A 26,108-nucleotide genomic window follows, 5' to 3' on the forward strand; every position below is an offset into this window, starting at 1 on the left:
ACAGCATGCAAGCGTGCATTGGAGAAGGAAATGGCAACTCACTCCAGTGTTCTTGCCTGGGGAATCCCAGGGATGTGGGAGCCTGGTGGGCTGCCGTCTATGGGGTCGCACAGAGTCGGACACGACTGAAGCGACTTAGCGGCAGCAGCAGCTTCCACCAGAAGGGCCATGAAATCTGCCATTTTCACTTGTGCTTCTGCTCACTCCTTGATTGCAGAAGTGGTTCTCTGGGAATGCACGGAGCAGCTGCTGCCGCTTAGCGGGGAGGACTAAGGACTCAGCCCTCCACAGAAGCAGCCTGGCTCTCCTGACACCCAGGGCCAAGTTCTTGCCTCCTCTCTCTGCCAAGGAGCCATCTCTATGCAGTCTCCCGCCTGAGAACTGATTTGCTGAGCAGGATGAGCCCAGAGGTTAGCTTGAGCATTGCCAGGCTCTTCTGCACACATCACAGCTCCACTTCCCGCCACAGTTAAAACCCTCCTGCATTTGCTGTTGGCTCCACCAGCTCTGTTCCCCGAGTTCTTCACATCAGTTCTGCACAGGTACCTGTCAGAGCCAGCATGTTCATCCTCAAAGCTCTTGATGCCGTCAGGTCCGGAGGCCTGAGAGTTCCTTTCTATTGTGGGCAGCCTACACAGAATAGAATTGTCATCTTTATCCTACCACCAATATAAGAAGTGCGCAACATTATGAAACTGGCTCTACCTTCAGGATTTCCGTGCCTTCTAAAACAATAAGGACCCCCACTTTAGTATTTTAATATTTGGAATTTTAATAGCGTGAGTTATTCTTTACAAAAAGAAGTTTCACAGAATCCCATTTAATTATCAAAATTCTTTGGCATAAGGAGGCAAGATATAATTTCCATTTTACTCATGATCAATCAATATCAGCAAAAAGCTGCAATCGACTAAATTCATAAGTTAGAACCTATGCTCCTGCCTTGCCCTAGCCTACGCCCCATGTGATTAGGACTTCCTTATAGACTGTCATTCTCACTCCAAACCCTAAAAACCAGCCTTGAAAATTCAGCACCAGTTATAACTTCTGTTTCCTTTACAATCAACATCCAGGTGTCTAGCCAAGCGACACCAGCTGAACCATAGCCTCCCTTTCATCCCAGCATCATTCTCTATCAGACTGATTTCCCAAGGGCAAGACTTTTAATACTATAGCTCTTAGATATTATTTATTTGTCTGAAGTATGATTCTGATTATGTCATTTTCCTGGCTCATGGGTCTTCTAAAATTCTGTACTAGCCTCTAAATATAAGTTCAAAGGTGATACTCAAGATTTTCAATAACTTGATCAAGCCTATATTCCTAAAGTTCAGTATCACCAACTAATCCAATAATACCGATCCTGCTAATATCAGGTAATAAATTATAGCACTCTCTGGGTCTCAAGCCTTACAGGTAGATCAAGAATTCTCAGAATACCATTGCAGAGATAATATATCAGTCTGCTAGGGTGCCAGAACAGAAATACCCACAGGATGGGTAAACTGTGGTAAACTGTATTTATCACAGAGGCTGGGGTCTAACATCAAGGTGTTGTCAGGATTGGTTTCTCTAGTGGCCTCTCACTGTGACTTGTAGATAACTCCCTTCTCACTGTGTGGTCTTTTTTTTTTTTTTTCTTCCTCGTGTATGCATTGTTTAGTCACTTCCTTTTTCTAAGAACAATCCTATCAAATTGCAGCAAACCCTTGTGACTTCATTTAACCTCAGTTACCTCTTTCAAAGCTCCATCTCTAAATATGGGCTTCCCTGGTGGCTCCGTTGGTAAAGAATCTGCCTGCAATGCAGAGGCCCAATTTCAATCCCTGATTTGGGAAGATACCCTGGAGAAGGGAATGGCTGCCCACTCCAATATTCTTGCCTGGAGAATCCCACGGACAGAGGAGGCTGGTGGGCTCTGGTCCATTGGGTCACAAAAGAGTCAGACACGACTGAAGCGACTTAGCACACATGAACAAAACCTCAAAGACAATTAACAGGACTGCTGCTGCTAAGTCACTTCAGTCGTGTCCGACTCTGTGTGACCCCATAGATGGCAGCCCACCAGGCTCCCGCATCCCTGGGATTCTCCAGGCAAGAACACTGGAGTGGGTTGCCATTTCCTTGTCCAATGCATGAAAGTGAAAAGTGGAAGTGAAGTCGCGCAGTCGTGTCCAACTCTTAGCGACCCCATGGACTGCAGCCTACCAGGACTAGAACCTTAATATTTGCAGAAGTGGAAACATAATATCTCTCTCTACTATCACCATAATTTTTGACAAAGATAATCCCAGTAAAGCTAGTTTGTTTGTATTAAACTTGACCTAATTATTTATATAAATGTGACAAGCATAGTAACCGGCCATAAAAGTTCCTTTTTAAGATGGCTTTGCTGAAACTTTTCATAGGTATTTTCATACTTTCTTCTCAATACCATTTCAGTCTAAGCCTCAGTACCACGGTCAATGTTTGTACTCTGTCCTGTTATAAGGGACATGAAAATAATACTCCCTGAGGATACTTGAATTCTGGAAGAGCCAGGTAGGGAGAAAAAGTAAATTTTTCATATTTGGCCACAAGATGGTATGCTGTGCTAAGTTGCTTCAGTCATGTCTGACTCTTTGTGACCCATGGACTGTAGCCCACCAAGCTCCTCCGCCCATGGGATTCTCCAGGTAAGAATACTGGAGTGGGTTGCAATTTCCTTTTCCAGGAGATCTTCCCAACCCAGGGACTGAACCCGGATACCCCACACTGCAGGTGGATTCTTTACCGTCTGAACCACCAGGGAAGCCCAAGAATACTGGAGTGTGTGTGTGTGTGTGTGTGTGTGTGAAACCACTTCAGTCATGTCCAACTCTTTACAACACTGTGGACTATAGTCTGTCAGGCTCCTTTGTCCATGGGATTCTCCAGGCAAGAATACTGGAGCGGGTTCCCCTTTTCTTCTCCAGGGGATCTTCCCAACCCAGGGATTGAACCCTCATTTCTTACGTCTCCAGCACTGGTAGGTGTGTCCTTTACCACTCTAGCACCACCTGGCCACCAGGGAAGCCCAAGCCCACTGGAGTGGGTAGCCGTCCCCTTCTGCAGGGGATCTTCCCAATCCAGGGATCAAACCAGGGTCTCCTTCACTGCAGGCATATTTTTTGCCAGCTGAACTACCAGGGATTGTTCACAAGATAAAGCTTACCAAATCGTTGAGTGCTTACAAGAAAGATTTCTTTAAATTTGGGAAAAAACATTAAAAGCCCAGAAATATTTTAAGCACTTAAATCATAACAATTATAATCATCTCATCAGTTCCTCCAGCCCCACGTTATTCATTCTTGTTCTGCTTAAATCCAGTTTAATCCAGTAGTTCTCCCAACTTTTCCTGGTGACTGAGGGTGATAGGAAGAGTGTTCATTCCAAGAAACTTGCAAGGTTTTTGTTAAGGCACATATAATTCTCCCAATTTTATCACTGGAGATTGTGGAAAGTATGCCCCTAGAAGGAAGCATATTTTCTAAGTTTCTTTTCCTCTGTGAAGATGTTGGCTATGCAGCAGTGGGAGGCTTCAACCTATCTGGAAAACATATGTACAATGATAAGAATATATTGAGAACTCATCCCAAGTGACAGTTCAATGAAGCCCAGCTGCAGGTGTTCAAGGGTCCAGAGTCAAGAGGCCTTAGCCTCTGAGAACAAAAGTAGTTTTTTGTTGTTGTTGTTAAATTCACCATGGTGGGTGAAGGAGTGTAAGATCTGATAAATGGGGGGTTGACAGGATGTAGGGGTGAACCAGAGGCCATCTTGGATTTTCCATACATTCCCTGACTATTTACTTCATTTATAGCCACTGTTTATCCATCTTAATTTCTCCAATTCGGGAACAGAGTGATGCCACATTATAAGGACATTAGAATGGAAAAAATTGTCAATAAAGGGTAGTTATTTTTTCAGAAGCAGAATGGCCTTCATCCACATGTGCCAACCACCTTTCTACACCTGCCCTTGGGTGAACATGGGCGAAGAGATTTTCCTGATATTCAAGTCCATTCCTTGTAGTGAGAGCTCAGTTTTGATAGCAACATTTTCAAAAGCTACCAGAGTAACAATAGGAAGATACAGAATAGCAACAAGATAGATCATTCTCTTGTTGTCCATTTTTTGATAGGTGAGGCATCATCCAATATGTTAATGTTGATGTATGGCAAAACCAACACAATATTGTAAAGTAATTAGCCTCTAATTAAAATAAATAAATTTAAATTTTAAAAAAAAGATAGTAACTAGAATTACAAGTGATAATATTGTACCAGGGCATACTAGATTTCTAGAAATTTTACACAATTTCTAAAATATTTGTATTATTGATACCTATCTACACAAATATAAGTAAGGAAGGTTTGGCATCTCTTATTTGACAATGCCTCTCTTGTACTTTAATATACGAAATACATCTCATTAGTTTAATAGCTTTCTTTTTATAAATACAGAGAATAAACCTTTTAAAATATTTTAGGGCCCTCTGAAAAATCTCAAAGTTAGATTGTGGTCAAAAAGACTTCATTTAGAATTTTGGGAAGTTTTTCAAAAATGTTTCTTTTAAAGTTTTAAAACACTTGCCTAAATAGGAGCACAGAACTTTATAAAACTTAACACTTAACTACCTATTAATGAAACTAACTCTTTTAACATGAAGAGGACTCAGTTTTCCTAAGTAATCAAAGACCTGATGAAGACAGCAGACACAGAAAATTATTTTGATAAAACACAGAACCTTTGTTTTCAAGGCAAACCATTTAAAGGGTAAAGAAAACCTTTGTTTACAATTTCTTATGAACAGCGAACCAGCAATCAAGAAAGCTCTCTCCTTTTAGCAGACGATAGAAAATCAAGTTTAGTTTTATATAAGTATTGGACTGGGTAAAAAGTTCATTCAGTTCCCCTAAATCTCACTGAAAAACCCAAACAAAACTGTTGGCCAACCCACATTATGGATACTAAAAATTATTTTTAACACTCCTATAATGTATATTCATTTGGGGCCATTTTGATTACACAAGATGAAATTCTCTCTTTTTTCTCTGTCTTTCTTTCCATATCCATTTAGTTTGTCTTTAATTTTCTTCTTCCCATATCAAAATAATCAGAAGTTCTAGTTTAGACAAAATTACTCTCATTCCCTTAACAAAAAGCATCGTCATTCCTCATATCTTTTCAAAAGCAAAAACATATCCTATCTTTCCTGCATGCAGAGCTGTTTGCCTTATTATTCTAGTAGCTTTAATTACATATATTAGAATTTTTAACCTGAAATCCTTAATTTCTAGTCAAAAATAAAGAAGTAAACAATTATAAACTGTCTTTTAGGTTAGAATTCTGTGGTTTGCCAAGTTTATAAATACTTGTTATAATTTTTAGAAACATGCTCTTAGAAAATTTCTCAGCATGGCACCAGATATATATTCTTGTAGACCCAAATATCTAGTTCTTCTGTAATAAGAAGTCAAAAGTAGAGAACCCATATGTTCTGTCATTAATGTTTCAGTATTTTATCTTTACTTGGAAATGATGTAGATGTTTAACAAATTTCTATCATTTAATTTAGCTTAGCAAAACTCTGACATTTCAAGTTACCAAAAAGATTTTGGAGGTTATTCTAAGTCTATATAATACATAATATAATAAGCTAAAAATTTCATCTAAAATGCTTTTGTCTCTATGTCTGTCACTTGCTTTTAACAATTATGTTTAGATCATTCCCCTAAGCTTCATGAGACATTTGACAAGATCAACTGTCATTCTGAGTTATTTTTACTGACATATTTTGTGACAGAGATTGCAGGAGCTGATTTGACTAATAAACTCAGAATAAAAGTTGTTTATTCTTCCCTGGTGGCTCGGTGGCTCAGATGGTAAAGAATCTGTCTGCAATGCGGGATACCCGCGTTCAATCCCTGGGATGGGAAGATCCCCTGGAGGAGGGCACAACAACCCACTCCAGTATTCTTGCCTGGAGAATCCCATGGACAGAGGAGCCTGGTGGGCTACAGCCCATGGGGTCTCACAGAGTGAGACACAACTGAGCGGCTAACACACAACACAAAACTCCTTTCCCTGTGTCACATCCAGTGTGATAACTATGATGCATACTTGCTTTAGTTACACCGACCAGCTTCTACTGGCTTTTATTTACCACGATTATGCCAGATCATAGGAACTTGAAAAGCATCTGGGTTAATTTCTGTTGATGCCCGCTCCTCCAAGAGCTTGACTTCAAATCAACTAGAGCTCTTTTATAAATTAATTTTAGCAATGCCATCCAGAAGTTAAAAAACATCACAAATCTGCAACATACTTATATAGATATGCACACACTTATATATAACCAGATACAGAGACTTCAGAGAAGGCAATGGCACCCTACTCCAGTACTCTTGCCTGGAAAACCCCATGGACGGAGGAGCCTGGTAGGCTGCAGTCCATGGGGTCGCTAGGAGTCGGACATGACTGAGCGACTTCACTTTCACTTTTCACTTTCATGCATTGGAGAAGGAAATGGCAACCCACTCCAGTGTTCTTGCCTGGAGAATCCCAGGGACAGGGGAGCCTGGTGGGCTGCCGTCTATGGGGTCGCACTGAGTTGGACACGACTGAAGTGACTTAGCACAGAGACTTTATAGTTACTACTATTTGTGGAAATGTAAATATGGTAAATAAAATGGTAAATATTTTACCATATTTACCATTAGCCCAATTTAAAAAAAAAAGTCTCCTCTGTCTTTTTCCCCTTCTGACTAGACAAAAGTTTAGTTTGCATTTCAAAGAACGCTTCTTAGGTTCTGGAGAATACAGGCTGGAAATCCACATCCACAAAGGCTGATTATGTGCAGGAAAATTCTGTCTCCAATTCTGAATTTTTCAATTTTGAGAGAGATAGGTGAAATTTGGAGGATTGGGAAAACAAACAAACAAACAAAAGAAACACTTTAACTTTACAATTCTAGAGCCACACTTTTGGCTTTGCAGAGATTTGCAAGACAAAAGCAGTGGTTTCCAATTCCCCAAAGAACTGGGTTGTAGTTTTTGTTTTAGCCATTTTTTATCTCTTTAATTTTTCATCAGTTTTTTGCAACAAATCTTTCAATGAGGCCATTGTGGAATTCTGAAACATTCTGGAGGCTTCTGCAAACTTATTAAAACAGGTATTCCATTTTGTCTGACTTGGCAGTTCATGCTTTTAAGTGAATTTTAAAATGATCTTAACTGTTTGTAATGTTCCTCTTAATGGTTATAATAATTCTAAGTTATTTTTAGTAAAATCCTGCCATCTTATTAGATATGCACAACTTCTGGGGCTACAGTTGTCAAATATAAAATGAGCATAAAATATAAAATAAGTGCTTGAAGGTGGTTCACACAAACCTTTGGATATGAAGAGTCTTGTTTATTTTAGTTGGCTTTTGCTTGTCTCCTGCATGTGTGCTAAATCACTTCAGTCATGTCTGATTCCTTGTGACCCCACGGACTGTAGCCCACCAGGCTCCTCTGCCCATGGGATTCTCCATGAAAGAATACTGGAGTGTGTTGCATGCCTTCCTCCAGGGAATCTTCCAGACCCAGGGATTGAACCCACATCTCATGTCTCCTGCATTGGCTGGTGGATTATTTACCTGTAGTTCCACCTGTGAAGCCCTTGTGGTTGTCTCCGAGTCAGACTAAAGCCTAAGCGGGGTGAGGCCTGGCACCCTTGAAGTGCTGGGACTCCTGTGCACGAATGTTGCCACTTGCTTTTCTTCAGATTGCTGTTAGCAACTGGCCTTTATTTAGTATCTACCTGAGGCCTCGAGGACTCGGTCCAGCTCCAATTGGACCCAATCTAATATGATCGCAAACCTAGTCTAAATTTCAAATTGGACCCAGTCTGTTCCTGGACCCATTCCAGTCCTGGTCCCTACCCACTGCCAATTCCCATGAAACTGCAGACTAGGGGAAGGGAATGAACGAACACCTCTCAAAGAATGGCGACTCTCAAAGAATGGGGACTCTCAAACAAACCTCTCAACAAATCTCTCAACAAACAAACCTCAAGAAACAAACCTCTCAACACCTCTCGAACAAAGGGAGAACTGCGCATGCCACCCCCAGGTCCCAGCATGGAGCTGGGGAAGGATTCCAAACAAGTGGAAAACTACAACAGTGCCCAGCAAGGAATCTGGGAATCAGGAGCTTTGGTTTTCCATTCAAAACCCAGGGAATCGAGGTATGAAATGCCAAACAGACCAGAAACTTGAACACAAAGAAAGTGAAGCTCAACTGCGAGGGACTTACCACCAGCCCTTGAAAGTGTCGAGAAAGACGGTGAATTCAAAATGAAGCTCTCAAGCGCCGCAGCTGATCCCAAATACGGCTGGGACTTGGCCTGAGATCCCATCACTGCTGCCAGCCTGTCTAGCAGTGATCTTGGGACAAGAGGCTCCCCGGGTTTCCAGATTCTCACACCCGCTCACTGCAGTGACCAACGAACTGACTGTTTGTGTCCCTTGAAATTCATAGGTGGAAATCCTAACGCTTGATGTGATGGTTTTGGGACAGAGGTCGGGCCACAGGGAGGTGATTAGGTCCTAAGAGTGGAGTCCTCATGCATGGGATTAGGGCACTTATAAATGAGACCACAGGAAACCCCCACTCCCCTTCCTCCAAGTAAGGATAAAATGCAAAGGTGGTATCTGCAATGCAGAAGTCATCTCTCAGCAGAATCCTACCTTGTTGGCACCTTGATCTCAGAATTCCAGCCTCCAGAACTGTGATCACTGGTTACTCTTTATAAGGCTTTCTATCTATAGTATTTAGTTATGGCAGCCAAAACTATGAGACACTCAATCTTGGCATTTAGAAACTCTTTAAAAATTTCATATGAACTCGTTACTCATTTTTATGGTGCCCAGCATCAGTCCCTCTCATGCTCTGACGCAGGTAAGTGAATATTGCCACTCTGGTTCCTGGAAGGCACCTGGCTTTCATCGGATTACCTTGGAAGCCCTGCTGGCACAGGTCACTTTGAGATTCAGGAAACATTATGAATTTGTAATTTCTCTGGATATTATTTTCCCGTTAGGTGGACATTCTTCCCAGACTTACTATTCCTATTCAGAAGCAGAATCTCTTTCTTTGCGAGTATTCAGAATATTGGAAAACAAAAATAGAGATCTATATTTATTTACACATTAATTATATTTAAACTAACAGGCATTTGGATAATCTTTCAACCTTTAATAAAATATAATCATCAAATTATATTTTTTACTCTCTCATAAGAAAGTAATATTCACATAAGCGACTCAGTTAAGTTGAGTTCCATCTCTCAGTTGTGTCCAACTCTTTGCAAACCCATGGGCTGCAGCACACCAGACCTCCCTGTTCAACATCAACTCCCAGAGTTTACTCAAATTCATGTCCATTGAGTCAAAGATGTCATCCAACCATCTCATCCTCTGTCTTCCCCTTCTCCTGCCTTCAATCTTTCCCAGCATCAAGGTCTTTTCAAATGAGTCAGTTCTTTGCTTCAGGTGGCCAAAGTATTGGAGTTTCAGCTTCAACATCAGTCCTTCCAATGAATATTCAGGACTGATTTCCTTTAGGATGGACTGGTTGGATCTCCTTGCATGCCAAGGGACTCTCAAGAGTCTTCTCCAACACCACAGTTCAAAAGCATCAATTCTTCTGCTCTCAGCTTTCTTCACAGTCCAACTCTTACATCCATACATGACTACTGGAAAAACCATAGCTTTGACTAGATGGACCTTTGTTGACAAAGTAATGTCTCTACATTTTAATATGCTGTCTAGGTTTGTCATAGCTTTTCTTCCAAGGAGCAAGCATCTTTTAATTTCATGGCTGCAATCACCATCTGCCATGATTTTTGAGTCCAAAAAAATAAAATCTGTCACTGTTTCCATTGTTTCCCCATCTATTTGCCATGAAGTGATGGGACCAGATGCCATGATTCTGGTTTTCTGAATGTTGAGTTTTAAGCCAACTTTTTCACTCTCCTCTTTCACTTTCATCAAGAGGCTTTTTAGGTTTTCTTTGCTTTCTGACATAAGGGTGGTGTCATCTGCATATCTGAGGTTATTGATATTTCTCCCGGCAATCTTGATTCCAGCCTGTGACTCATTAAGTCCAGCATTTCTCATGATGTACTCTGCATATAAGTTAAATAAGCAGGGTGACAATATACAGCCCTGACATAGTCCTTTCCCAATTTGGAACCAGTCCATTGTTCCATGTCCGGTTCTAGCTCTTGCTTCTTGACCTGCATACTTATTTCTCAGGAGGCAGGTCAGGTGGTCTGGTATTGCCATCTCTTGAAGAATTTTCCACAGTTTGTTGTGATCCACACAGTCAAAGGCTTTGGCATAGTCAATAAAGCAGAAATAGATATTTTTCTGGAACTCTCTTGTTTTTTTCAGTGATCCAGCGGATATTGGCAATTTGATCTCTGGTTCCTCTGTCTTTTCTAATTCCAGCTTGAACATCTGGAAGTTCATGGTTCACATACTATTGAAGCCTGTCTTGGAGAGTTTTGAGCATTACTTTACTAGCATGTGAGATGAGCGCAATTGTGCGGTAGTTTGAACATTCTTTGGCATTGCCTTTCTTTGGGATTGGAATGAAAACTGACCTTTTCCAGTCCTGTGGCCACTGCTGAGTTTTCTAAATTTGCTGGCATATTGAGTGCAGCACTTGCACAGCATCATCTTTTAGGATTTGAAATACCTCAACTGGAATTCTATCACCTCCACTAGCTTTGTTCGTAGTGATGCTTCCAAAGGCCCAATTGACTTCACATTCCAGGATGTCTGACTCTAGGTCAGTGATCACATCATCGTGATTATGTGGGTCATGAAGATCTTTTTTGTATAGTTCTTCTGTGTATTCTTGACACCTTTTCTTAATATCTTCTGCACCTGTTAGGTCCATGCCATTTCTGTCTTTATTGTGCCCATCTTTGCATGAAATTTTCCCCTGGTATCTCTAATTTTCTTGAGGAGATCTCTAGTCTTTCCCATTCTGTTGTTTTCCTCTATTTCTTTGCATTGATTGCTGAGGAAGGCTTTCTTATCTCTTCTTGCTATTCTTTGGAACTCTGCATTCAAATGGATATATCTTTCCTTTTCTCCTTTGCCTTTCCCTTCTCTTTTTTTTTTCACAGCTATTTGTAAGGCCTCCTCAGACAACCATTTTGTGTTTTTGCATTTCTTTTTCTTGGGGATGGTCTTGATCACTGCCTCCTGTACAATGTCATGAACCTCTGTCCATAGGAGGTTAATAAGGGACAAGTTAAAACTGGCAGAAAAAAATGATGATGATAGAAAGAGTCAGATTTTCAAACTCTGGATCTATTATAAGTTCAACAATATAAAATGTCAATGCCTATTTCATCTACTTTTCACCATTACAAAAGCAAAGCTATCAACAGTACATGTATACATTAAATGACAACTTCTGAGATTTTCCAGAAGATGACTTATCTTCAAAGAGGTTGCAATGGACCAGTTCTATGATGTCCCACATTATCTTCCTGGTGGGTCAGCAATAAAGAATCTACCGGCAATGCAGGAGACTTCCAGGAGACACGGGTTCAATCCCTGGGTCAGGAAGATCCCTGGAGAAGGGAATGGCAACCTACTCCACTATTCTTGCCTGGAAAAATCCCATGGATGGAGGAACCTGGCAGGCTACAGTCCATGGGGTCCCAAATTGTTGGACATGCCTGAGCATGCAGCATACACACACATATCTTAATTTTTAACATGTCTCTTAATAGCTTTGTCTATCAGAATGCATCTTTTATCTCAAATAAGCTCCTTGATTCATCTTTGGAAATGCTTCTCTTTAATAGTGGTTGTGTTGTTTAAACAGGCAGAGCCAACACAGAAATTCATGTTTGGTCAGCATTTTCCCTGCCTGATTGAGGGCTGGGAAAAGAAAGGGCGGGTCTGGACTGGGCATAAAGAGTATTCAGGCACTCTATTGTTGCAGTCTAAAGTTTCAATGCCCTGGAAACACCCCATGGGTACTCACTCCTTGGAACTAGAGACAGGCGGTGCCCAGGCAACAGAGGGGTTCATTGTCATCGCTGCCTTCTCCTGAGAACATTTAACCCAGTGGCAGAGCGCAGCTGCCTTCTCCCATGGATCCAGGAGCCTGCAAGCACGCAGTGCTATATTACTCCTGGGTGGGAACAAAATCAAGTGGGAGAGGTAGGAGCAGCTCATGGAGAAAAATTACCATTTTGTATTTATTACTTTGGCTAGTTTAAGTGCCATAGGAATAGACTCTCTAATGCATTAAAGAGCAGATTCCCCAACACTTTGACTCTGTTGCTTGGTAAACTATTTTAAGAGACTATCTCAGCTGGCTTTTAAAGACACATGCCATCCCATTGTCAGAGGTTATTTTAGTGGTTCCACAAAATGATATAAATAACACAACCTCCCTCTTCAGACTAAAGAAATATGGGACATTCTTTGATGAAATTTGTATTCTTAAAAAAATAAAACAGTTTTTCTTACTCAGTACTTTTCATTGCTAAGCTCTGACACAATTCTGTTTCATGTCTTTGATATGATGCTTATTCTGTAGTTTAGCTTTGCTTAGTTGCATAATCAGATGACAGGATTTTCTTGAAGCCTCCACTTGGAAGGTAGCACCTACTTATCTCTGGCGGAGTTCTAGATGCTGGTAAATTTGTTCTGCAGTCGCATGGCCGGGTCAGCTTGCTGGAGAGCAGTACAGCTGCCATTGAACTTGAAATGCACTCAGAGTTCTTTCATCCTGACATACCTCGGGATTTATTTAATGTGAAATGGGGTAGAGAATCTATATTTCCATATTTCCTCTTTTTCCACAGGACAAAATAGTAAGGTTGAGACATTTGGGGGGATATTTACCAGAATGAGGCATTCCTAAGAAGATTAACTAACACCACAAGGCAATTTGAATCCTGCATTTTCAGCTGAAGGAGCTACTGGTTGTTGAGGGTTTTTGTTTACTGATCAGCTAGAACCCCCCCCACCACCACCACCACCAAGAAAGCTTACCATTTGTAGTTATTATTTTTATCAGTTAAATCCCTTTTCTCCAGTGAGGTAACTGTGTTAAGTATATCACAAAGAAGAAATCAAGCAAAGCAGGTTTTCTTATAACTTTCATTGAATTCTTGGAAGATGTGTGGCCTTTTAAAAATATATTCAAATAAATATATTCTCTAGCGGACAGAATTAATGTGATTCTGGAGAACTGTGTTAGCGATTAACTCTTATTTCTTCCTGAGAATAAATGGTTTGAACTTTTAATATTGTTCACTGCTTTCTAACTATTGTATAATGCTAATGTGTTAGTGTATATTATCATCTTTTCATTGCTGAACCTTTAAATATGCTAGATCAAGAAAACCAAGAATAGTAGGCAAGTATTAATAACAGTTGGCATGTTGACTTTGCAGGCATGTGGTCCTTTATTTGAATATTGTCATAATGAACAGAGTTATTTCCTCTGTTCATTATGGAAATTAAACATATTTTAACTATCCGGCTGTAAACTTCTTGAAAGTTGGGGCCTTATTTATCATATTTTAAGTACTTGACATTATAACTAGCACCTAATTAATGTTCAAGAAAGGTTTAATAAATAAATGAACTAACACATGCATGGCAAATGGTTGAGACAAAAATCTTTGATTTGCATAAGGGCCCAAGGAGGCCTGAATGTGAAGAAGCTTTCTTCAATCATTAACATTGTTGGGAACAGTAACCTGGGAGGCATGGAAACTTGCTCAGGACAGGTTTATTATCTTCTCCATCTGAATGTGCTTGAAAACATGCATTAAAGGTTTTAACTTACTTGATAAATGTACTATATTTTTCAGAAAACATGCACCTTAAAATATATGTAATATTAAGTAAGATTCTCTTATCCAAACATTGATTTCTTAAATTTAAAACCAAAGATATTGTTGCCAGCTGAAAAGTCCGGAATGAGGTGCATGGACTTCCCCACCCTCCAAGGTAAATGATGAGAAGAAGAGAGCCCTTGAAGACAGGGGACGTGCTGTGTGTCTTCTTGTATTGTCTATTTTACTCAAAGTTGGGGAAATCCACACTGTCCTTCATATTAAAAATTGCAACATCTATATAACATAGTAAAGTACACATTCTCACCTGATGTGAAGAGTCAACTCATTGGAAAAGAGCCTGATGCTGGGAAAGATTGAGGGAAAGAGGAGAAGTGGGTGACAGAGGATGAGATGGTTGAATGACATCACTGACTCAATGCATATGGTCTGAGCAAACTCCAGGAGATAGTGTCCAGGAGATAGTGAAGGACAGGGAAGCCCGGTGTGCTGCAGTTTATAGGGTGGCAAAGAGTTGGACATGACTTAGCGACTAAACAACAACAAAAGTTGCTTGGATGAAAGATATGACTTCAAATAAACACTGAAATCAGGGTAGGCCAGTTTTGGCCATAAAGCCAAAGATATCTAAGACATGCTTGTTCTTTTTCCTTCTGCTTGGAGTCACTTCCCTAGATTTGTGAAGAAGCACTAATATGACATAAAAATGTTGCAAAGTTAGTGTTGCATAGGTTAAGTCTTTTAAAAAGGGAGAAAGGAACAGAAAACATAAGTATTATTTTGTTTTAATATTAGTCTTAGGTGTATGTGTGTACAAATGTGTATGTGTGGGTTTGTGGTCTTTGCAAAGGCAACTGCCTTTTAGGAATTGAGTAGTGTGGCATTCTTAGTCAAGCTTTTTAAATACTTTATCCACTGATCCTTCACTCAAGCTGTAGAAAAAATTGAAAACACACAATATAAAATAACTTCTGCAGGGATCCTTCTTCCATAGGTTGCCCTATTCTCCTCTTTCTTCCAACCAACCAGATCAGCTTGTCTTCAACAGCATCTCCCAGTATTCATCCCCAGGTTCCCAGATGCTGCTGATGGAACGTATCTGCTTAGCACCTACAGAGTTTCAACACCCGGTAAGGCTGGACCACAAGGTGGAGGTCTCAGCCAGCCAGGAGTCTCTCTCCTCTCTGTCCCTGCTTTTCCTTTACTTGCCATCACCTGCCTCCTTCTCCGTTACTCAACCACGCCATTTATGTGGCATTCATGGTCATTAAAATCATTGCATAGACTATGCAGAGAAAGAAAACTTGAGAAGCACATTTAGTTGTAATTAGGCCACCACTTCACACAGTCATGAGTCAAATTCTTCCAAATTTACAATTTCTTTTCCTCTTATTCATAAGAAAGTGCCCATTAAAACTTTGATTATCAGTTACTACAAAACGGAGGTAAGCAATGGGGGACAGTTCATTATTTAAGTCTTTCTCCAAATACCTGATTTTCATCTAAGCCAGAAAACTCTTCCCTTTCTCAGCATTCTCAGAGCACTTTTTATCTTGACTAAGACACAGTGAAGTTCCCCTCAGCTTGACTGAACAGTTTTCTTCTGACTTTTATAGGGCCCCTTGCCTCCCTTTTCTTTCAGAATTTAATTTAGAAAACTTGCATTTGTAAGTTACTTTGCTGCCACTTCAAGATGTAAGCATCCCCCTGGCAACCAACCTCCCCTAATATCCTGCAGTGCTTACTTTTCCACTAGTTCATTCCAGCTAACAACCATCCTGCTTTTTATTTCAGCAGAGTTGAGTTTTGTCTCATTCCCCCATCACAGTAGCATTGAATAAAATCTCCCGTAAATTCAACCAGTGAAATTCTTTTACAAGACAGTCTTCGTGAGGAAGGTAACTATTGGTCTATGGATCTGATCACTGAGAGTGGTCATTGGATGGATCTTCTGAAACTAAGGAAAAGAGGAAAATGCAGCAAGTATCTCAAAGAGGTAAAACAATACAAACATGTATGTACTACATCCTAGGCCCGGAGTTTCTCCCGTTCTCCTGTGTACTAGTAAACTCAAGACGTTATAGTTGTATCTGGTGAAGACAAAGTAGCAGAACCCAAAGTCCTGCAAAGACTAGATTCAAGAAGTGAAATACTGAAAAAAAGTTTTAAAAAGTCACAAATGGTCTTTTGCTAAATGGTATATTGGTTAGAAATATGAATAAGTCTTTATTATTTCCCAAATAAGAAAAGGTTACTTGTCTCCTCTGACTAGTTGCATCACACTAATCAGAGATCACTAGACTGAAAGCAGCTTGATTTTTTTTTTTTTTTTGTAGTAAGCCATGAGGAAGAGGTCATTTCCCCTCTGCATAACTATCTAATTGACTCAGTGCAGACATATTCACTTGTGTCTGACTCTTTGTGACCCTGTGGACTACAACCCTCCAGGCTCCTCTGTCCATGGGGTTTCCCAGGCAAGAATACTGGAATGGGTTGCTTTTCCTTCTCCAGGGGATCTTTCTGACCCAGGGATCGAACGGGCATCTGCTGTATGGCAGATTCTTTACTGCTTGAGCCATCCAGGAAGCTGGGTTTCCCAGGTGGCACTGGGGGTAAAGAACCTGCCTGCCAATGTAGGAGACACAGGAGACGTGGGTTCCATCCCTGGGTCTGGAAGAGTCCCTGGGGAAGGAAATGGCAACCCACTCCAGTATTCTTGCCTGAGAAATCTCATGGACAGAGGAGCCTCCCAGGATATACAGGCCATGAGGTTGCAAAGAGTTGAATACGACCGAAGCCACTTAGCTCGCAGACACAGAAGATGGAACGCAGCCTGAAAGATGTGGGTCCAGAGTCCTTTCATGGATTAGAAACCGGAGCCCTGAGGATCTGCGTCCTTCCTCAAGGTTACAGACTCAGCGCTCCCGCCCTTTATTCAGAGCCCTTTCACTAAACAGCGCTAATTCATACAACAGCTTAGGGAAGAAAATACCATGGAACTAAATTTAAATCGTATTAGACCTGACTGTATTGTTGAATGTTAGCAAAGTCCTGTTAAGCAATCACTGACCAATTCAACTGCATTAAATTTATCCAAGTCTATCTGAATTCAAGATAGTTTTATGAAATACATTTTATTGTACTCAAAACTCTGTAAAACTTTCTCCTATGTATATAGGCATTCTGGTTTTAATTTTATATTATTTTATATGTTTTAAATATCAAAATAAATGATAAAAAGTGGGAAAAAAATAGCACCAACACAGTCGATCAAAACCTCTTTAAGTTTGATGTGAACAACATGCAGCTCGTGAATTTTACTTGTGCACCTTTTCCCTACAGTACAGGATGGCTTTCCATAGCCCACCCAGCGGCCACTACAGTACAGGACGGCTTTCCATAGCCCACCCAGCGGCCACTACAGTACAGGACGGCTTTCCATAGCCCAGCCAGCGGCCACTACAGTGCAGGACGGCTTTCCATAGCCCACCCAGCGGCCACTACAGTGCAGGACGGCTTTCCATAGCCCACCCAGCGGCCACTACAGTGCAGGACGGCTTTCCATAGCCCACCCAGCGGCCACTACAGTGCAGGACGGCTTTCCATAGCCCACCCAGCGGCCACTACAGTGCAGGACGGCTTTCCATAGCCCACCCAGCGGCCACTGCTGGTGCCTGAGCTCTTTCAAAAATGCTGTCATCATCACTGAAGCACAGAGGCACCAGCACCGTGAAGATATTTCCACAGCTTTTAATTAGCTCCCAGGATTTTTCTTTTAGAGACTGCATTGTTTTAGGAGTAGCAATTAGCAGCTATTTTGGCTCCCTGATTCGTGGCTGTGTTTCTGACTGTCTCTCGTGGATTTAGGAGAGAGAACAATTACGTTTGGAAAAGGGCAATGATAGGGTTCTTGCCTGACAGTTTTAACCTGGCCCTGGTCTGAGTCACCATGCTCCTGGAAACAAAGGAAAGGAGTGGGAGCAAGATTTCCACTCTGCTCGTCACATCGCAATTTCAGGGCACTTCTCTTTGACCCATCTCTGCTTCTTTCTTAGTTCAAACTAGCATCTTCAAGGCACAGCAATGAAAAGTTTCTCATTTATAGCTAAAGATTTTTGATGAAAAAAACTGAAACATCTTCAGAAATAGGGAGAGCACAGTGTCCTTTCCCTGTTGAACATTCAGATAAGACCCTGCATGAGCCTTTCAGCCTGCCCAATATTTTTGCTTGTTTCCACTGGAATTTTCCTTCTTTCTTTCCTTCTCTCTTTTCTTCTTTCTTTCTTTCTTCCTTGCATTTTATTGAAGCATAGTAGATTTACAATGCTGTGCCAGTCTCTGTTATACAGCAAAGTGACTCAGTTATGCACATTCCTTTTTCATATTCTTTTTCAGTATGGTTTATCACAGGATACTGAATACAGTTCCCCGAGCTATACAGTTGGACCTTGTTGTTTATCCATTCTAAACATAATAGTTTGCATCTAATAATCTCAAACTTCCAGTCCATCCCTCTCCTTCTCTGCTCCCTGCTTTACAAATACTATGAGGAACAAGTGCAAAACAAATGGAGAAAGGTTATCCAACTGGTCAAGGACTGTATAATCATCAGAGGCTTAGGTAGGATGTGGGTTCAGCCAACCACTACGATATGGTGTCTCATTTATAGTTCACTGTTTATTCAGGCTTAAAAAGATCACACTGGAAATTAACCAAGACAGAGGGCCTTTGAATATAACCTCCAAGATTCAGCTCTGTTGTTGCTTCCCTTATAAAACCTTCCTTCCCTTTAGTAAGAAGATAGCACTTCCTTCTCTTTTTTAATAAAGTGTTTTGTTTGGTTCTCTTTTATACCACTCTTGACTGTCAGATCATAATGAATGCAACCATATTTACTCAAGGGTGGAAACTGTCTTACTAATGCTATTGTTTAATTGCTGGTGATCTGCCTTGAACACAGCAGGTTTCCAATATAGGTTTGCCTAATTAAGTTAAGAGAGTCCTTTGGACAGCAAGGAGATAAACCAGTCAATCCTAAAGGAAATCAACCCTGAATATTCACTGCAAAGACTAATGCTAAAGTTGAAGCTCCAGTACTTTGGCCACCTGATGTGAAGAGCTGACTCATTGGAAAAGACCCTGATGCTGGGAAAGTCCATGGGGCCACAAAGAGATGGACACAAGTGAGCAACGGAACAACAACCGAGCTAAACTGCAGACACGCAAGTGTTTGTTCATTAAATGAGGGTCCACTTTGAAGAGCTACAAGTTTTGGTGTATTGTAGTTGGAGAAACATTACAATGCAGCCATCCTAAGAACTATTGCTGTGTTTCAACAGTTCTTGTATGTTCTTATTTATCCTGGTTCTCTTTGTTCTGATGTGAAGAGTATACACAAGTGCCTAAAAGCACGGATCCATTCAGTTCCATTCCAACTGAATTCAAATCCAAACCTTGATGCTGAGAATTTGGGCACATTTTGATCTCCTTAAATCTCATCTCTCAAACTGGAGTACAAACAGTTATCTCAGAGGGTTGAAGAATCTGAGAATGGTTGAATATTATATAAAAAAAAGTCACAACTTGGCTATCAGTTTCTGTCACTGAGCAGATACTATAATGATTGCTTTCATTATTTCTCTGTTTTATAAGATAAATAAGAGAAAAACTTTAAATTATTTTATATTATTCATACATAAATAGGAGAGTTTCTAGGCTCTGTAGCTCTCCATTCTCAACTGTCATTACTCCAAAAGGAAGAAAACTACTCAAAAATCATTACCCATCTTCTTCTCTAACTGAAAGAAGCAGCTCTTAATTCTGAACATAATAATTGTGCTTTGGAATTCTCAGAATCTAAGGGATAGGTAGAATGACCCCACTTCTCCAGGGATGTAGAGATAAGATTGGGAAAGACCAAATATAATTTAATGTTCCAACCAGAAGAAAGTGGGAATAGATGGGGTTGCACATGTCACAGTGGTAAAATGTAGTAAAAAATTATAGAATCCAGCCAAATGCCAGGAAATACATAAATTATATATTGAAGATTAATAATAACCTCACTCAAATTAACTTTTTTCCCTTGCACTGATGAATTTCAGATTTGGTAGCATGTTTTGATATAAAAATTTGTATAGAGTTTAATATTTCTTTTGTGTTTTCGTTTAATTCACACCTAAAATGAAAGTCAATTAACATGCAAATATCTGGAGATGTGTCTATTTCTCCACCATTCATGCAAAGAGACATGTTTAAGTCCATGAAGGAAAAATACAAGTTGAAAAAAAAATTGACCATATGCTAATAATCACTGGCCACTTCCAATAACTTCAGTGCGTTTACAGGCGTTTTAAGTGATTGAAGCTGTGTTTGAGCTATGTGTGCATGTGCTTAGTCGTTCAGTCGTGTCTGACTCTTTGCGACCCCATGGGCTGTGGCCCACCAGGCTCCTCTGTCCATGGGATTCTCCAGGCAAGAACACTGGAGTGGGTGGCCATGCCCTCCTCCAGGGGGTCTTCCCAACACAGGGATCAAACCCAGTCTCCCACATTGCAGGCAGATTCGTTACCATCTGAGCCACCAGGGAAGCCCACTTGAACTATATAGGTGTGTGTGTGTATATATATATATATATATATATATATATATATGCTGCTAAGTCACTTCAGTTGTGTCCAACTCTGTGCGACCCCAGAGATGGCAGCCTACCAGATTCCCCCATCCCTGGGATTGTCCAGGCAAGAACACTGGAGTGGGTTGCCATTTCCTTCTCCAATGCATGAAAGTGAAAAGTGAAAATGAAGTCGTTCAGTCGTGTCTGACTGTTCACGACCCCATGGACTACAGCCTACCAGGCTCCCCCATCCATGGGATTCTCTAGACAAGAGTTCTGGAGTGGGGTGCCATTGCCTTCTCTGATATATATATATATATATATATATATATATATATACACACACATATATATATATACACATATACATATATATATATATATTCTGCTTTCTTCTCTCAAGGAAGAGGAAAATATAATGATATGTTTGGTAAAATCTGGAGGTTATGAAATAAATATCTCTGCTTTTTTCCTCTTAAATTAAAAAGCAGTTTGAGTAGTATCATATGGAAAACGATGTAGGGGATTATCAAATTCTAACACTTTGCTTTTTGGATGAGTAAACAATAGTTTATAAAAGCCAGGTCACAGCATAAGCTATCACAAGGCTATGGCAGAACTAGGAGTGGAGGTGTCTTCTCAGCTCTGGTCCAGGCTCTTCCACCACTTATCCTGGTTTTGCACAATTTTGGATGAGTGGTCATCGCACTTGTACTCAGCATTCCTGGGAGTTCCTGTAAAGGGCCCATTGGAACAAGTTAGTTTTAATGTGAGGAGTGAACACTCCTTTGAGGGTGCATTCCAAATGTGAAGTAAGAGTCTATTCTTTTTAGTACGCACACATGCACAGACAAACGAAAACACACATACTCACATTATGTTTGCAGCCCCTTCTACATTTGCCAGAAGAACTAAAGAGCCTCCTGATGAAAGTGAAAGAGGAGAGTGAAAAAGCTGGCTTAAAGCTCAACATTCAGAAAACGAAGATCATGGCATCCGGTCCCATCACTTCATGGGAAGCAGATGGGGAAACAGTGGAAACAGTGTCAGACTTTATTTTGGGGGGCTCCAAAATCACTGCAGATGGTGACTGCAGCCATGAAATTAAAAGACACTTACTCCTTGGAAGGAAAGTTATGACCAACCTAGATAGCATATTCAAAAGCAGAGACATTACTTTGTCAACAAAGGTCCGTCCAGTCAAGGCTATGGTTTTTCCAGTGGTCATGTATGGATGTGAGAGTTGGACTATAAAGAAAGCTGAGCACCAAAGAATTGATGCTTTTGAACTGTGGTGTTGGAGAAGACTCTTGAGAGTCCCTTGGACTGCAAGGAGATCCAACCAGTCCATTCTGAAGGAGATCAGCCCTGGGTGTTCATTGGAAGGACTGATGTTGAAGCTGAAACTCCAATACTTTGGGCACCTGATACGAAGAGCTGACTCATTTGAAAAGACCCTGATGATGGGAAAAATTGAGGGCAGGAGAAGGGGATGACCGAGGATGAGATGGTTGGATGGCATCACTGACTCAATGGACATGGGTTTAGGTGGACTCTGGGAGTTGATGATGGACAGGGAGACCTGGCGTGCTGTGGTTCATGGGGTCGCAAAGAGTCGGACACGACTGAGTGACTGAACTGAACTGAAGTACATTTGCATTCATATTTATGATTTTTCTGTTACTTCCTTATTGATATTTGAGATTCCAACAATTAAAAAAGAATATTTCATACCCTAAAAAAAGAAAGCTTACTTTTTTAACAATATGGCACAACTACACTGTAATCAATGCCATCAAAACCACAAGAGGACAGGTGACCAGATTTCATATGAGCAGTTCTACTGAAGTTTCACTAACAGAACCTTTGCACAACTTATCAAGTGCTAATATCTACCCAGGGTTACCCCTCATCCTGCCTGTAAGTTGGGGTACCTGAGTGATAGCTTTACAAGACCTTATTTGAAATATCTAAGGAGTAGCAAGGTCTTCCCTGGTGGCTCAATAGTAAAGAACTTGTGTGCCAATGCAGAAGACATGTTTGATCCCTAATCTGGGAAGATACCCTGGAGAAGGAAATGGCCACCCACCCTAATATTCTTGCCTGGAAACCCCCTTGGACAGAGGAGCCTGGCAGGCTAGTGCTGTGGGTCACAAAGAGTATATTATCGCATACTCAACTGCACTCTGTCCTTAAAAATTGTGAACAATGTAAAGTGTATTCTTTAAGTTTCATAGGGAAATATGAGATTATAAATAACAAATCCTAGGGAAAGTAAGGCTTGGCTATACTAGTAATATTTCTGGCTTTATACAAATCTATTTTGACATAAAACTTTTAATATTAGATGAATAAGTAGTAAAATGTAAATATCAATCTTTATTACGTTAGGACATTTTTTTTAATTTAGAACTTTTATTTCAAAATCAAAGTCATCTGATCTCAGTTGGTTACTGATGTACAAAACCTGTCAAGTTCTCTGGTAGCGATGACAAGCAAGGTACGTACAGTGATGCCGTTAGGTAGTGTCAAATTCAGTGCTATAACCTGACGGGATGCTGGGATCCATAAAGGAGAGGAAAAACAGCCCATCCTGCGTCCACACCCATCCCTCACAATGAAAACCCAAAAAAGCTGCTGTCTTTCCCAGACCAAAGCTGACGTGGCCAGTTCACATCATGGCCAGTTCCTTGAGAAACGGTCTCACCCACTAATGGTAGACTGTTTCTAAGACAATGTAATGCATCTTGCAAAACCCCTATTTTATTGCCTTTGAAGCTGTTGAAAGTTCCTCTGATGCCCATCCACATTTTTTTTTTTTCTGGAAAATAAGAGATACCTTCAAGTTCTGAAGACTACAGGAGACAGTTCATATTAAGCTTAAAGTTGTTTCCACCAAATCTCCACTTGGAAACTAGAAGTTAGCGAATCTTACTCTTCTTCCTCCTGTGTCATCTTGGGGTTTGGTTAAATGCAATCCTTTGTCAATGCTCATCTTTCCCATTCCACTTTTCCCATTTCATATTTCTCTGGAATTTTCCTCCATGTTTCAACTTCTCACCTCTTACTTCCTCCAGCCATTTGAACTCTGTTGGACACTATTCTATACTTAAACAACAACACAACAACAAAAAAAAACACCCAACCTTAGAAACTGTCAAACATCATTTGACTTCAGTCACCTGATTATGTGACCATATTCTTGACCATCTCTTAACCCAGAATTACCACTTCTCTGACATCTTAAACTCCAGAAGTTTCAGTGTCTCAAGTTAGGTCTGTGCTGCCCTCTGCTCACTGCATCTCTGTCCACTTCCACTGGGATCACTATTCTTCCATTGTGGAGAGCCACAATCTCTTTCTCCATTTCAACTCAATAGTTTAGTTCTGTTCTGGCTTCACCACCCTCCCTGATCAATTTAGTCACAAAGGTTCAGCACTTCAACCATATTATCAATATTTTTGTTTCTGATAACCTCTTATCATATGGTTACCATGTCTATTAACATCCTGTGAATCTATTAATTAAAGAATCCATCTTTCCCTTCCTATAACAAGGCTGCTTAGCGATGAAAAACCACAGAACAGAACCACTATGAACTCATAGTCTTCAGTCTCTGATGATTACTTAAAACTCAATTGCTCTTCTTTTATGTACTCCTAGTTGCTTATTTCTGTCTCTCTTAAAACTCTTAGGAGGGAACATTTCCTACTGCAAACAGAATACAGACCAGAAGTGGAGGACAGGAAAAAACTGCACTCCCTGTCACTTCAGAACCTGTGTCAATCCAGACCCTATGGAGATCTGTCTCTGTTCTCCTTCTTCTAGCTTCAGTGGAAGATTCCATTTCCCCTCTTCATATGCTAATGTGTTTAAAATAAGCCCCTGTAACTCCTCTGGGGGATTATTAAACATTAGCTACTGGAATGGCTCCTCCCAGGACCTAAGATTTATCTCCATCAGTTCTTACCCCATTCCCCATAGTAAATAGACAGGCATTTCTCTCCTGTCGTGAAACAAAGACTTTCTGTTCACTCTCCTCCTCCTCCTCTCCTCATTCTCCTTTCTCTCTCCTCTGTGAAGCTTTATAAATAAAAGTCAATACTTATTTCTTGCATTTCCCCTTCATCACATTGAAATCTGGTGTCTGATTTTCGCAATCTATGACAATTGTTATTATCCAGATTGTAAGTGGTCAGATGACTTAATTCAGTGAATTTTTTTTTTTTTTTTGGTTCTTATATTACTCATTCTGTTTATGGTGTGTAAAATTAATTGCTTCTTAAAGGTTTTAAGAGTCTCTCTGTCGTCATTGATAGGATTCTCTCTGGCTTCAATTTCTCTTCTTCCGTCTCTAAGCTAATTGTGAAGCAGATTCAGAGCCAGCGACTGCAGGAAGCAGGAGTGGTGAAGACCATTCTGGCGATGCTGGTGGGGCCACACAAACTTCTGCAAAAGGCAGCGTTGGCAGTGCTAAAAGTAGCAGTTCCAGGGCTAAGAGGATTTTCAGGATAAGCTGTGGAGTCCAGTCCTCAAGGCTAGAGGCAGCAGATCCTAAATAGCAGTTGAGAAAATTGTGTTTTTTCCTCACGGAATTGAAACAGTGGAAAAAAAAAAAAACTAGAAAAATATATAATGAAACCTCGAGTAGTGATAAACGCTAAGAAAATTTTTTTAAAAATGACACTGTGATAGGAAGTGGCCAGTGTGGACATGTAATGTTTTAACTACAGGATCAGAAATCAAGCTGAAGAATCACACTGGGGCCGGGTACTAACAGAGTGAAGCACAAACCATGAAAATATCTCGGACAGTCCTTTCCAGTCATGGGAAGGGCTGATGCCAAGGCCCCAGAGCAGAGACAGGCCTGGCAATTTCCAAACATGATCAACACAGCAGGAGAGATGAAATCAGAGCTTAGACAAGGGCCACCACTCGGAGGAGCTTGGATTTAGTTCTGTGTGTGATAGATGTGGTTATAGTGTTTTCAGCAGTGATGAAACATGGCCTGGTTTAATTTGGGGAAATGCTGCTTTGTGTCCTGAATGAAGTAGAGAGTTCCAGAAAATCAGAACTTGAAGCAAAGAGAGAAATAACTGAGTTGAAGGTCTTGGTGCCTTGCAGTTAAGTCACAGGAAAGAGGATGACGGGATATAAGTAGATCCAGGAAATATTTTGAAGGAAGAGCTGATAACACTGGATGATTGACGGCAAATGAAGTATGACTTCTAGGTCTTGAACCTTAGCTCTGAGATAGACATTAGTGACATTTACGACACTGGGGGCATGCTGGCGCAATGAAGAATTCCTTTGGGGACAAGTTAACGTGAATAGGCCTACAAGACATCAGAGAGGAGAGCCTTAAATTGAAGAACTTGACACATAGTAGAGATTGAGCTGGAAATGTAAACTTGACAGCCATTCCAGGAAGTAAATATGTACAGAGAAAAGAGAAATGCCAAGCAACTTAAGGCCAGGCAAAGGATGATCCAGTAAATAAAACTGAGAACAGAGAAAAGAAAAACCATGACCATGGTGCTCTGGAAGGGTACCTGTGGATCGCGCTTCAAGAAAGTGAATAATGA

At 40.6% G+C, this 26,108-nt stretch overlaps 1 pseudogene; it reads left to right on the forward strand.

The window, feature by feature from the left end:
- Window positions 1–8,009: 8,009 nt before the first annotated feature.
- The window catches only part of LOC129659939 (regulator of microtubule dynamics protein 2-like), an 87,669-nt pseudogene continuing 69,570 nt past the window's right edge, over window positions 8,010–26,108 (forward strand).

Source organism: Bubalus kerabau, chromosome 9 (genome assembly GCF_029407905.1).
Source record: "Bubalus kerabau isolate K-KA32 ecotype Philippines breed swamp buffalo chromosome 9, PCC_UOA_SB_1v2, whole genome shotgun sequence".
NCBI lineage: Eukaryota > Metazoa > Chordata > Mammalia > Artiodactyla > Bovidae > Bubalus > Bubalus kerabau.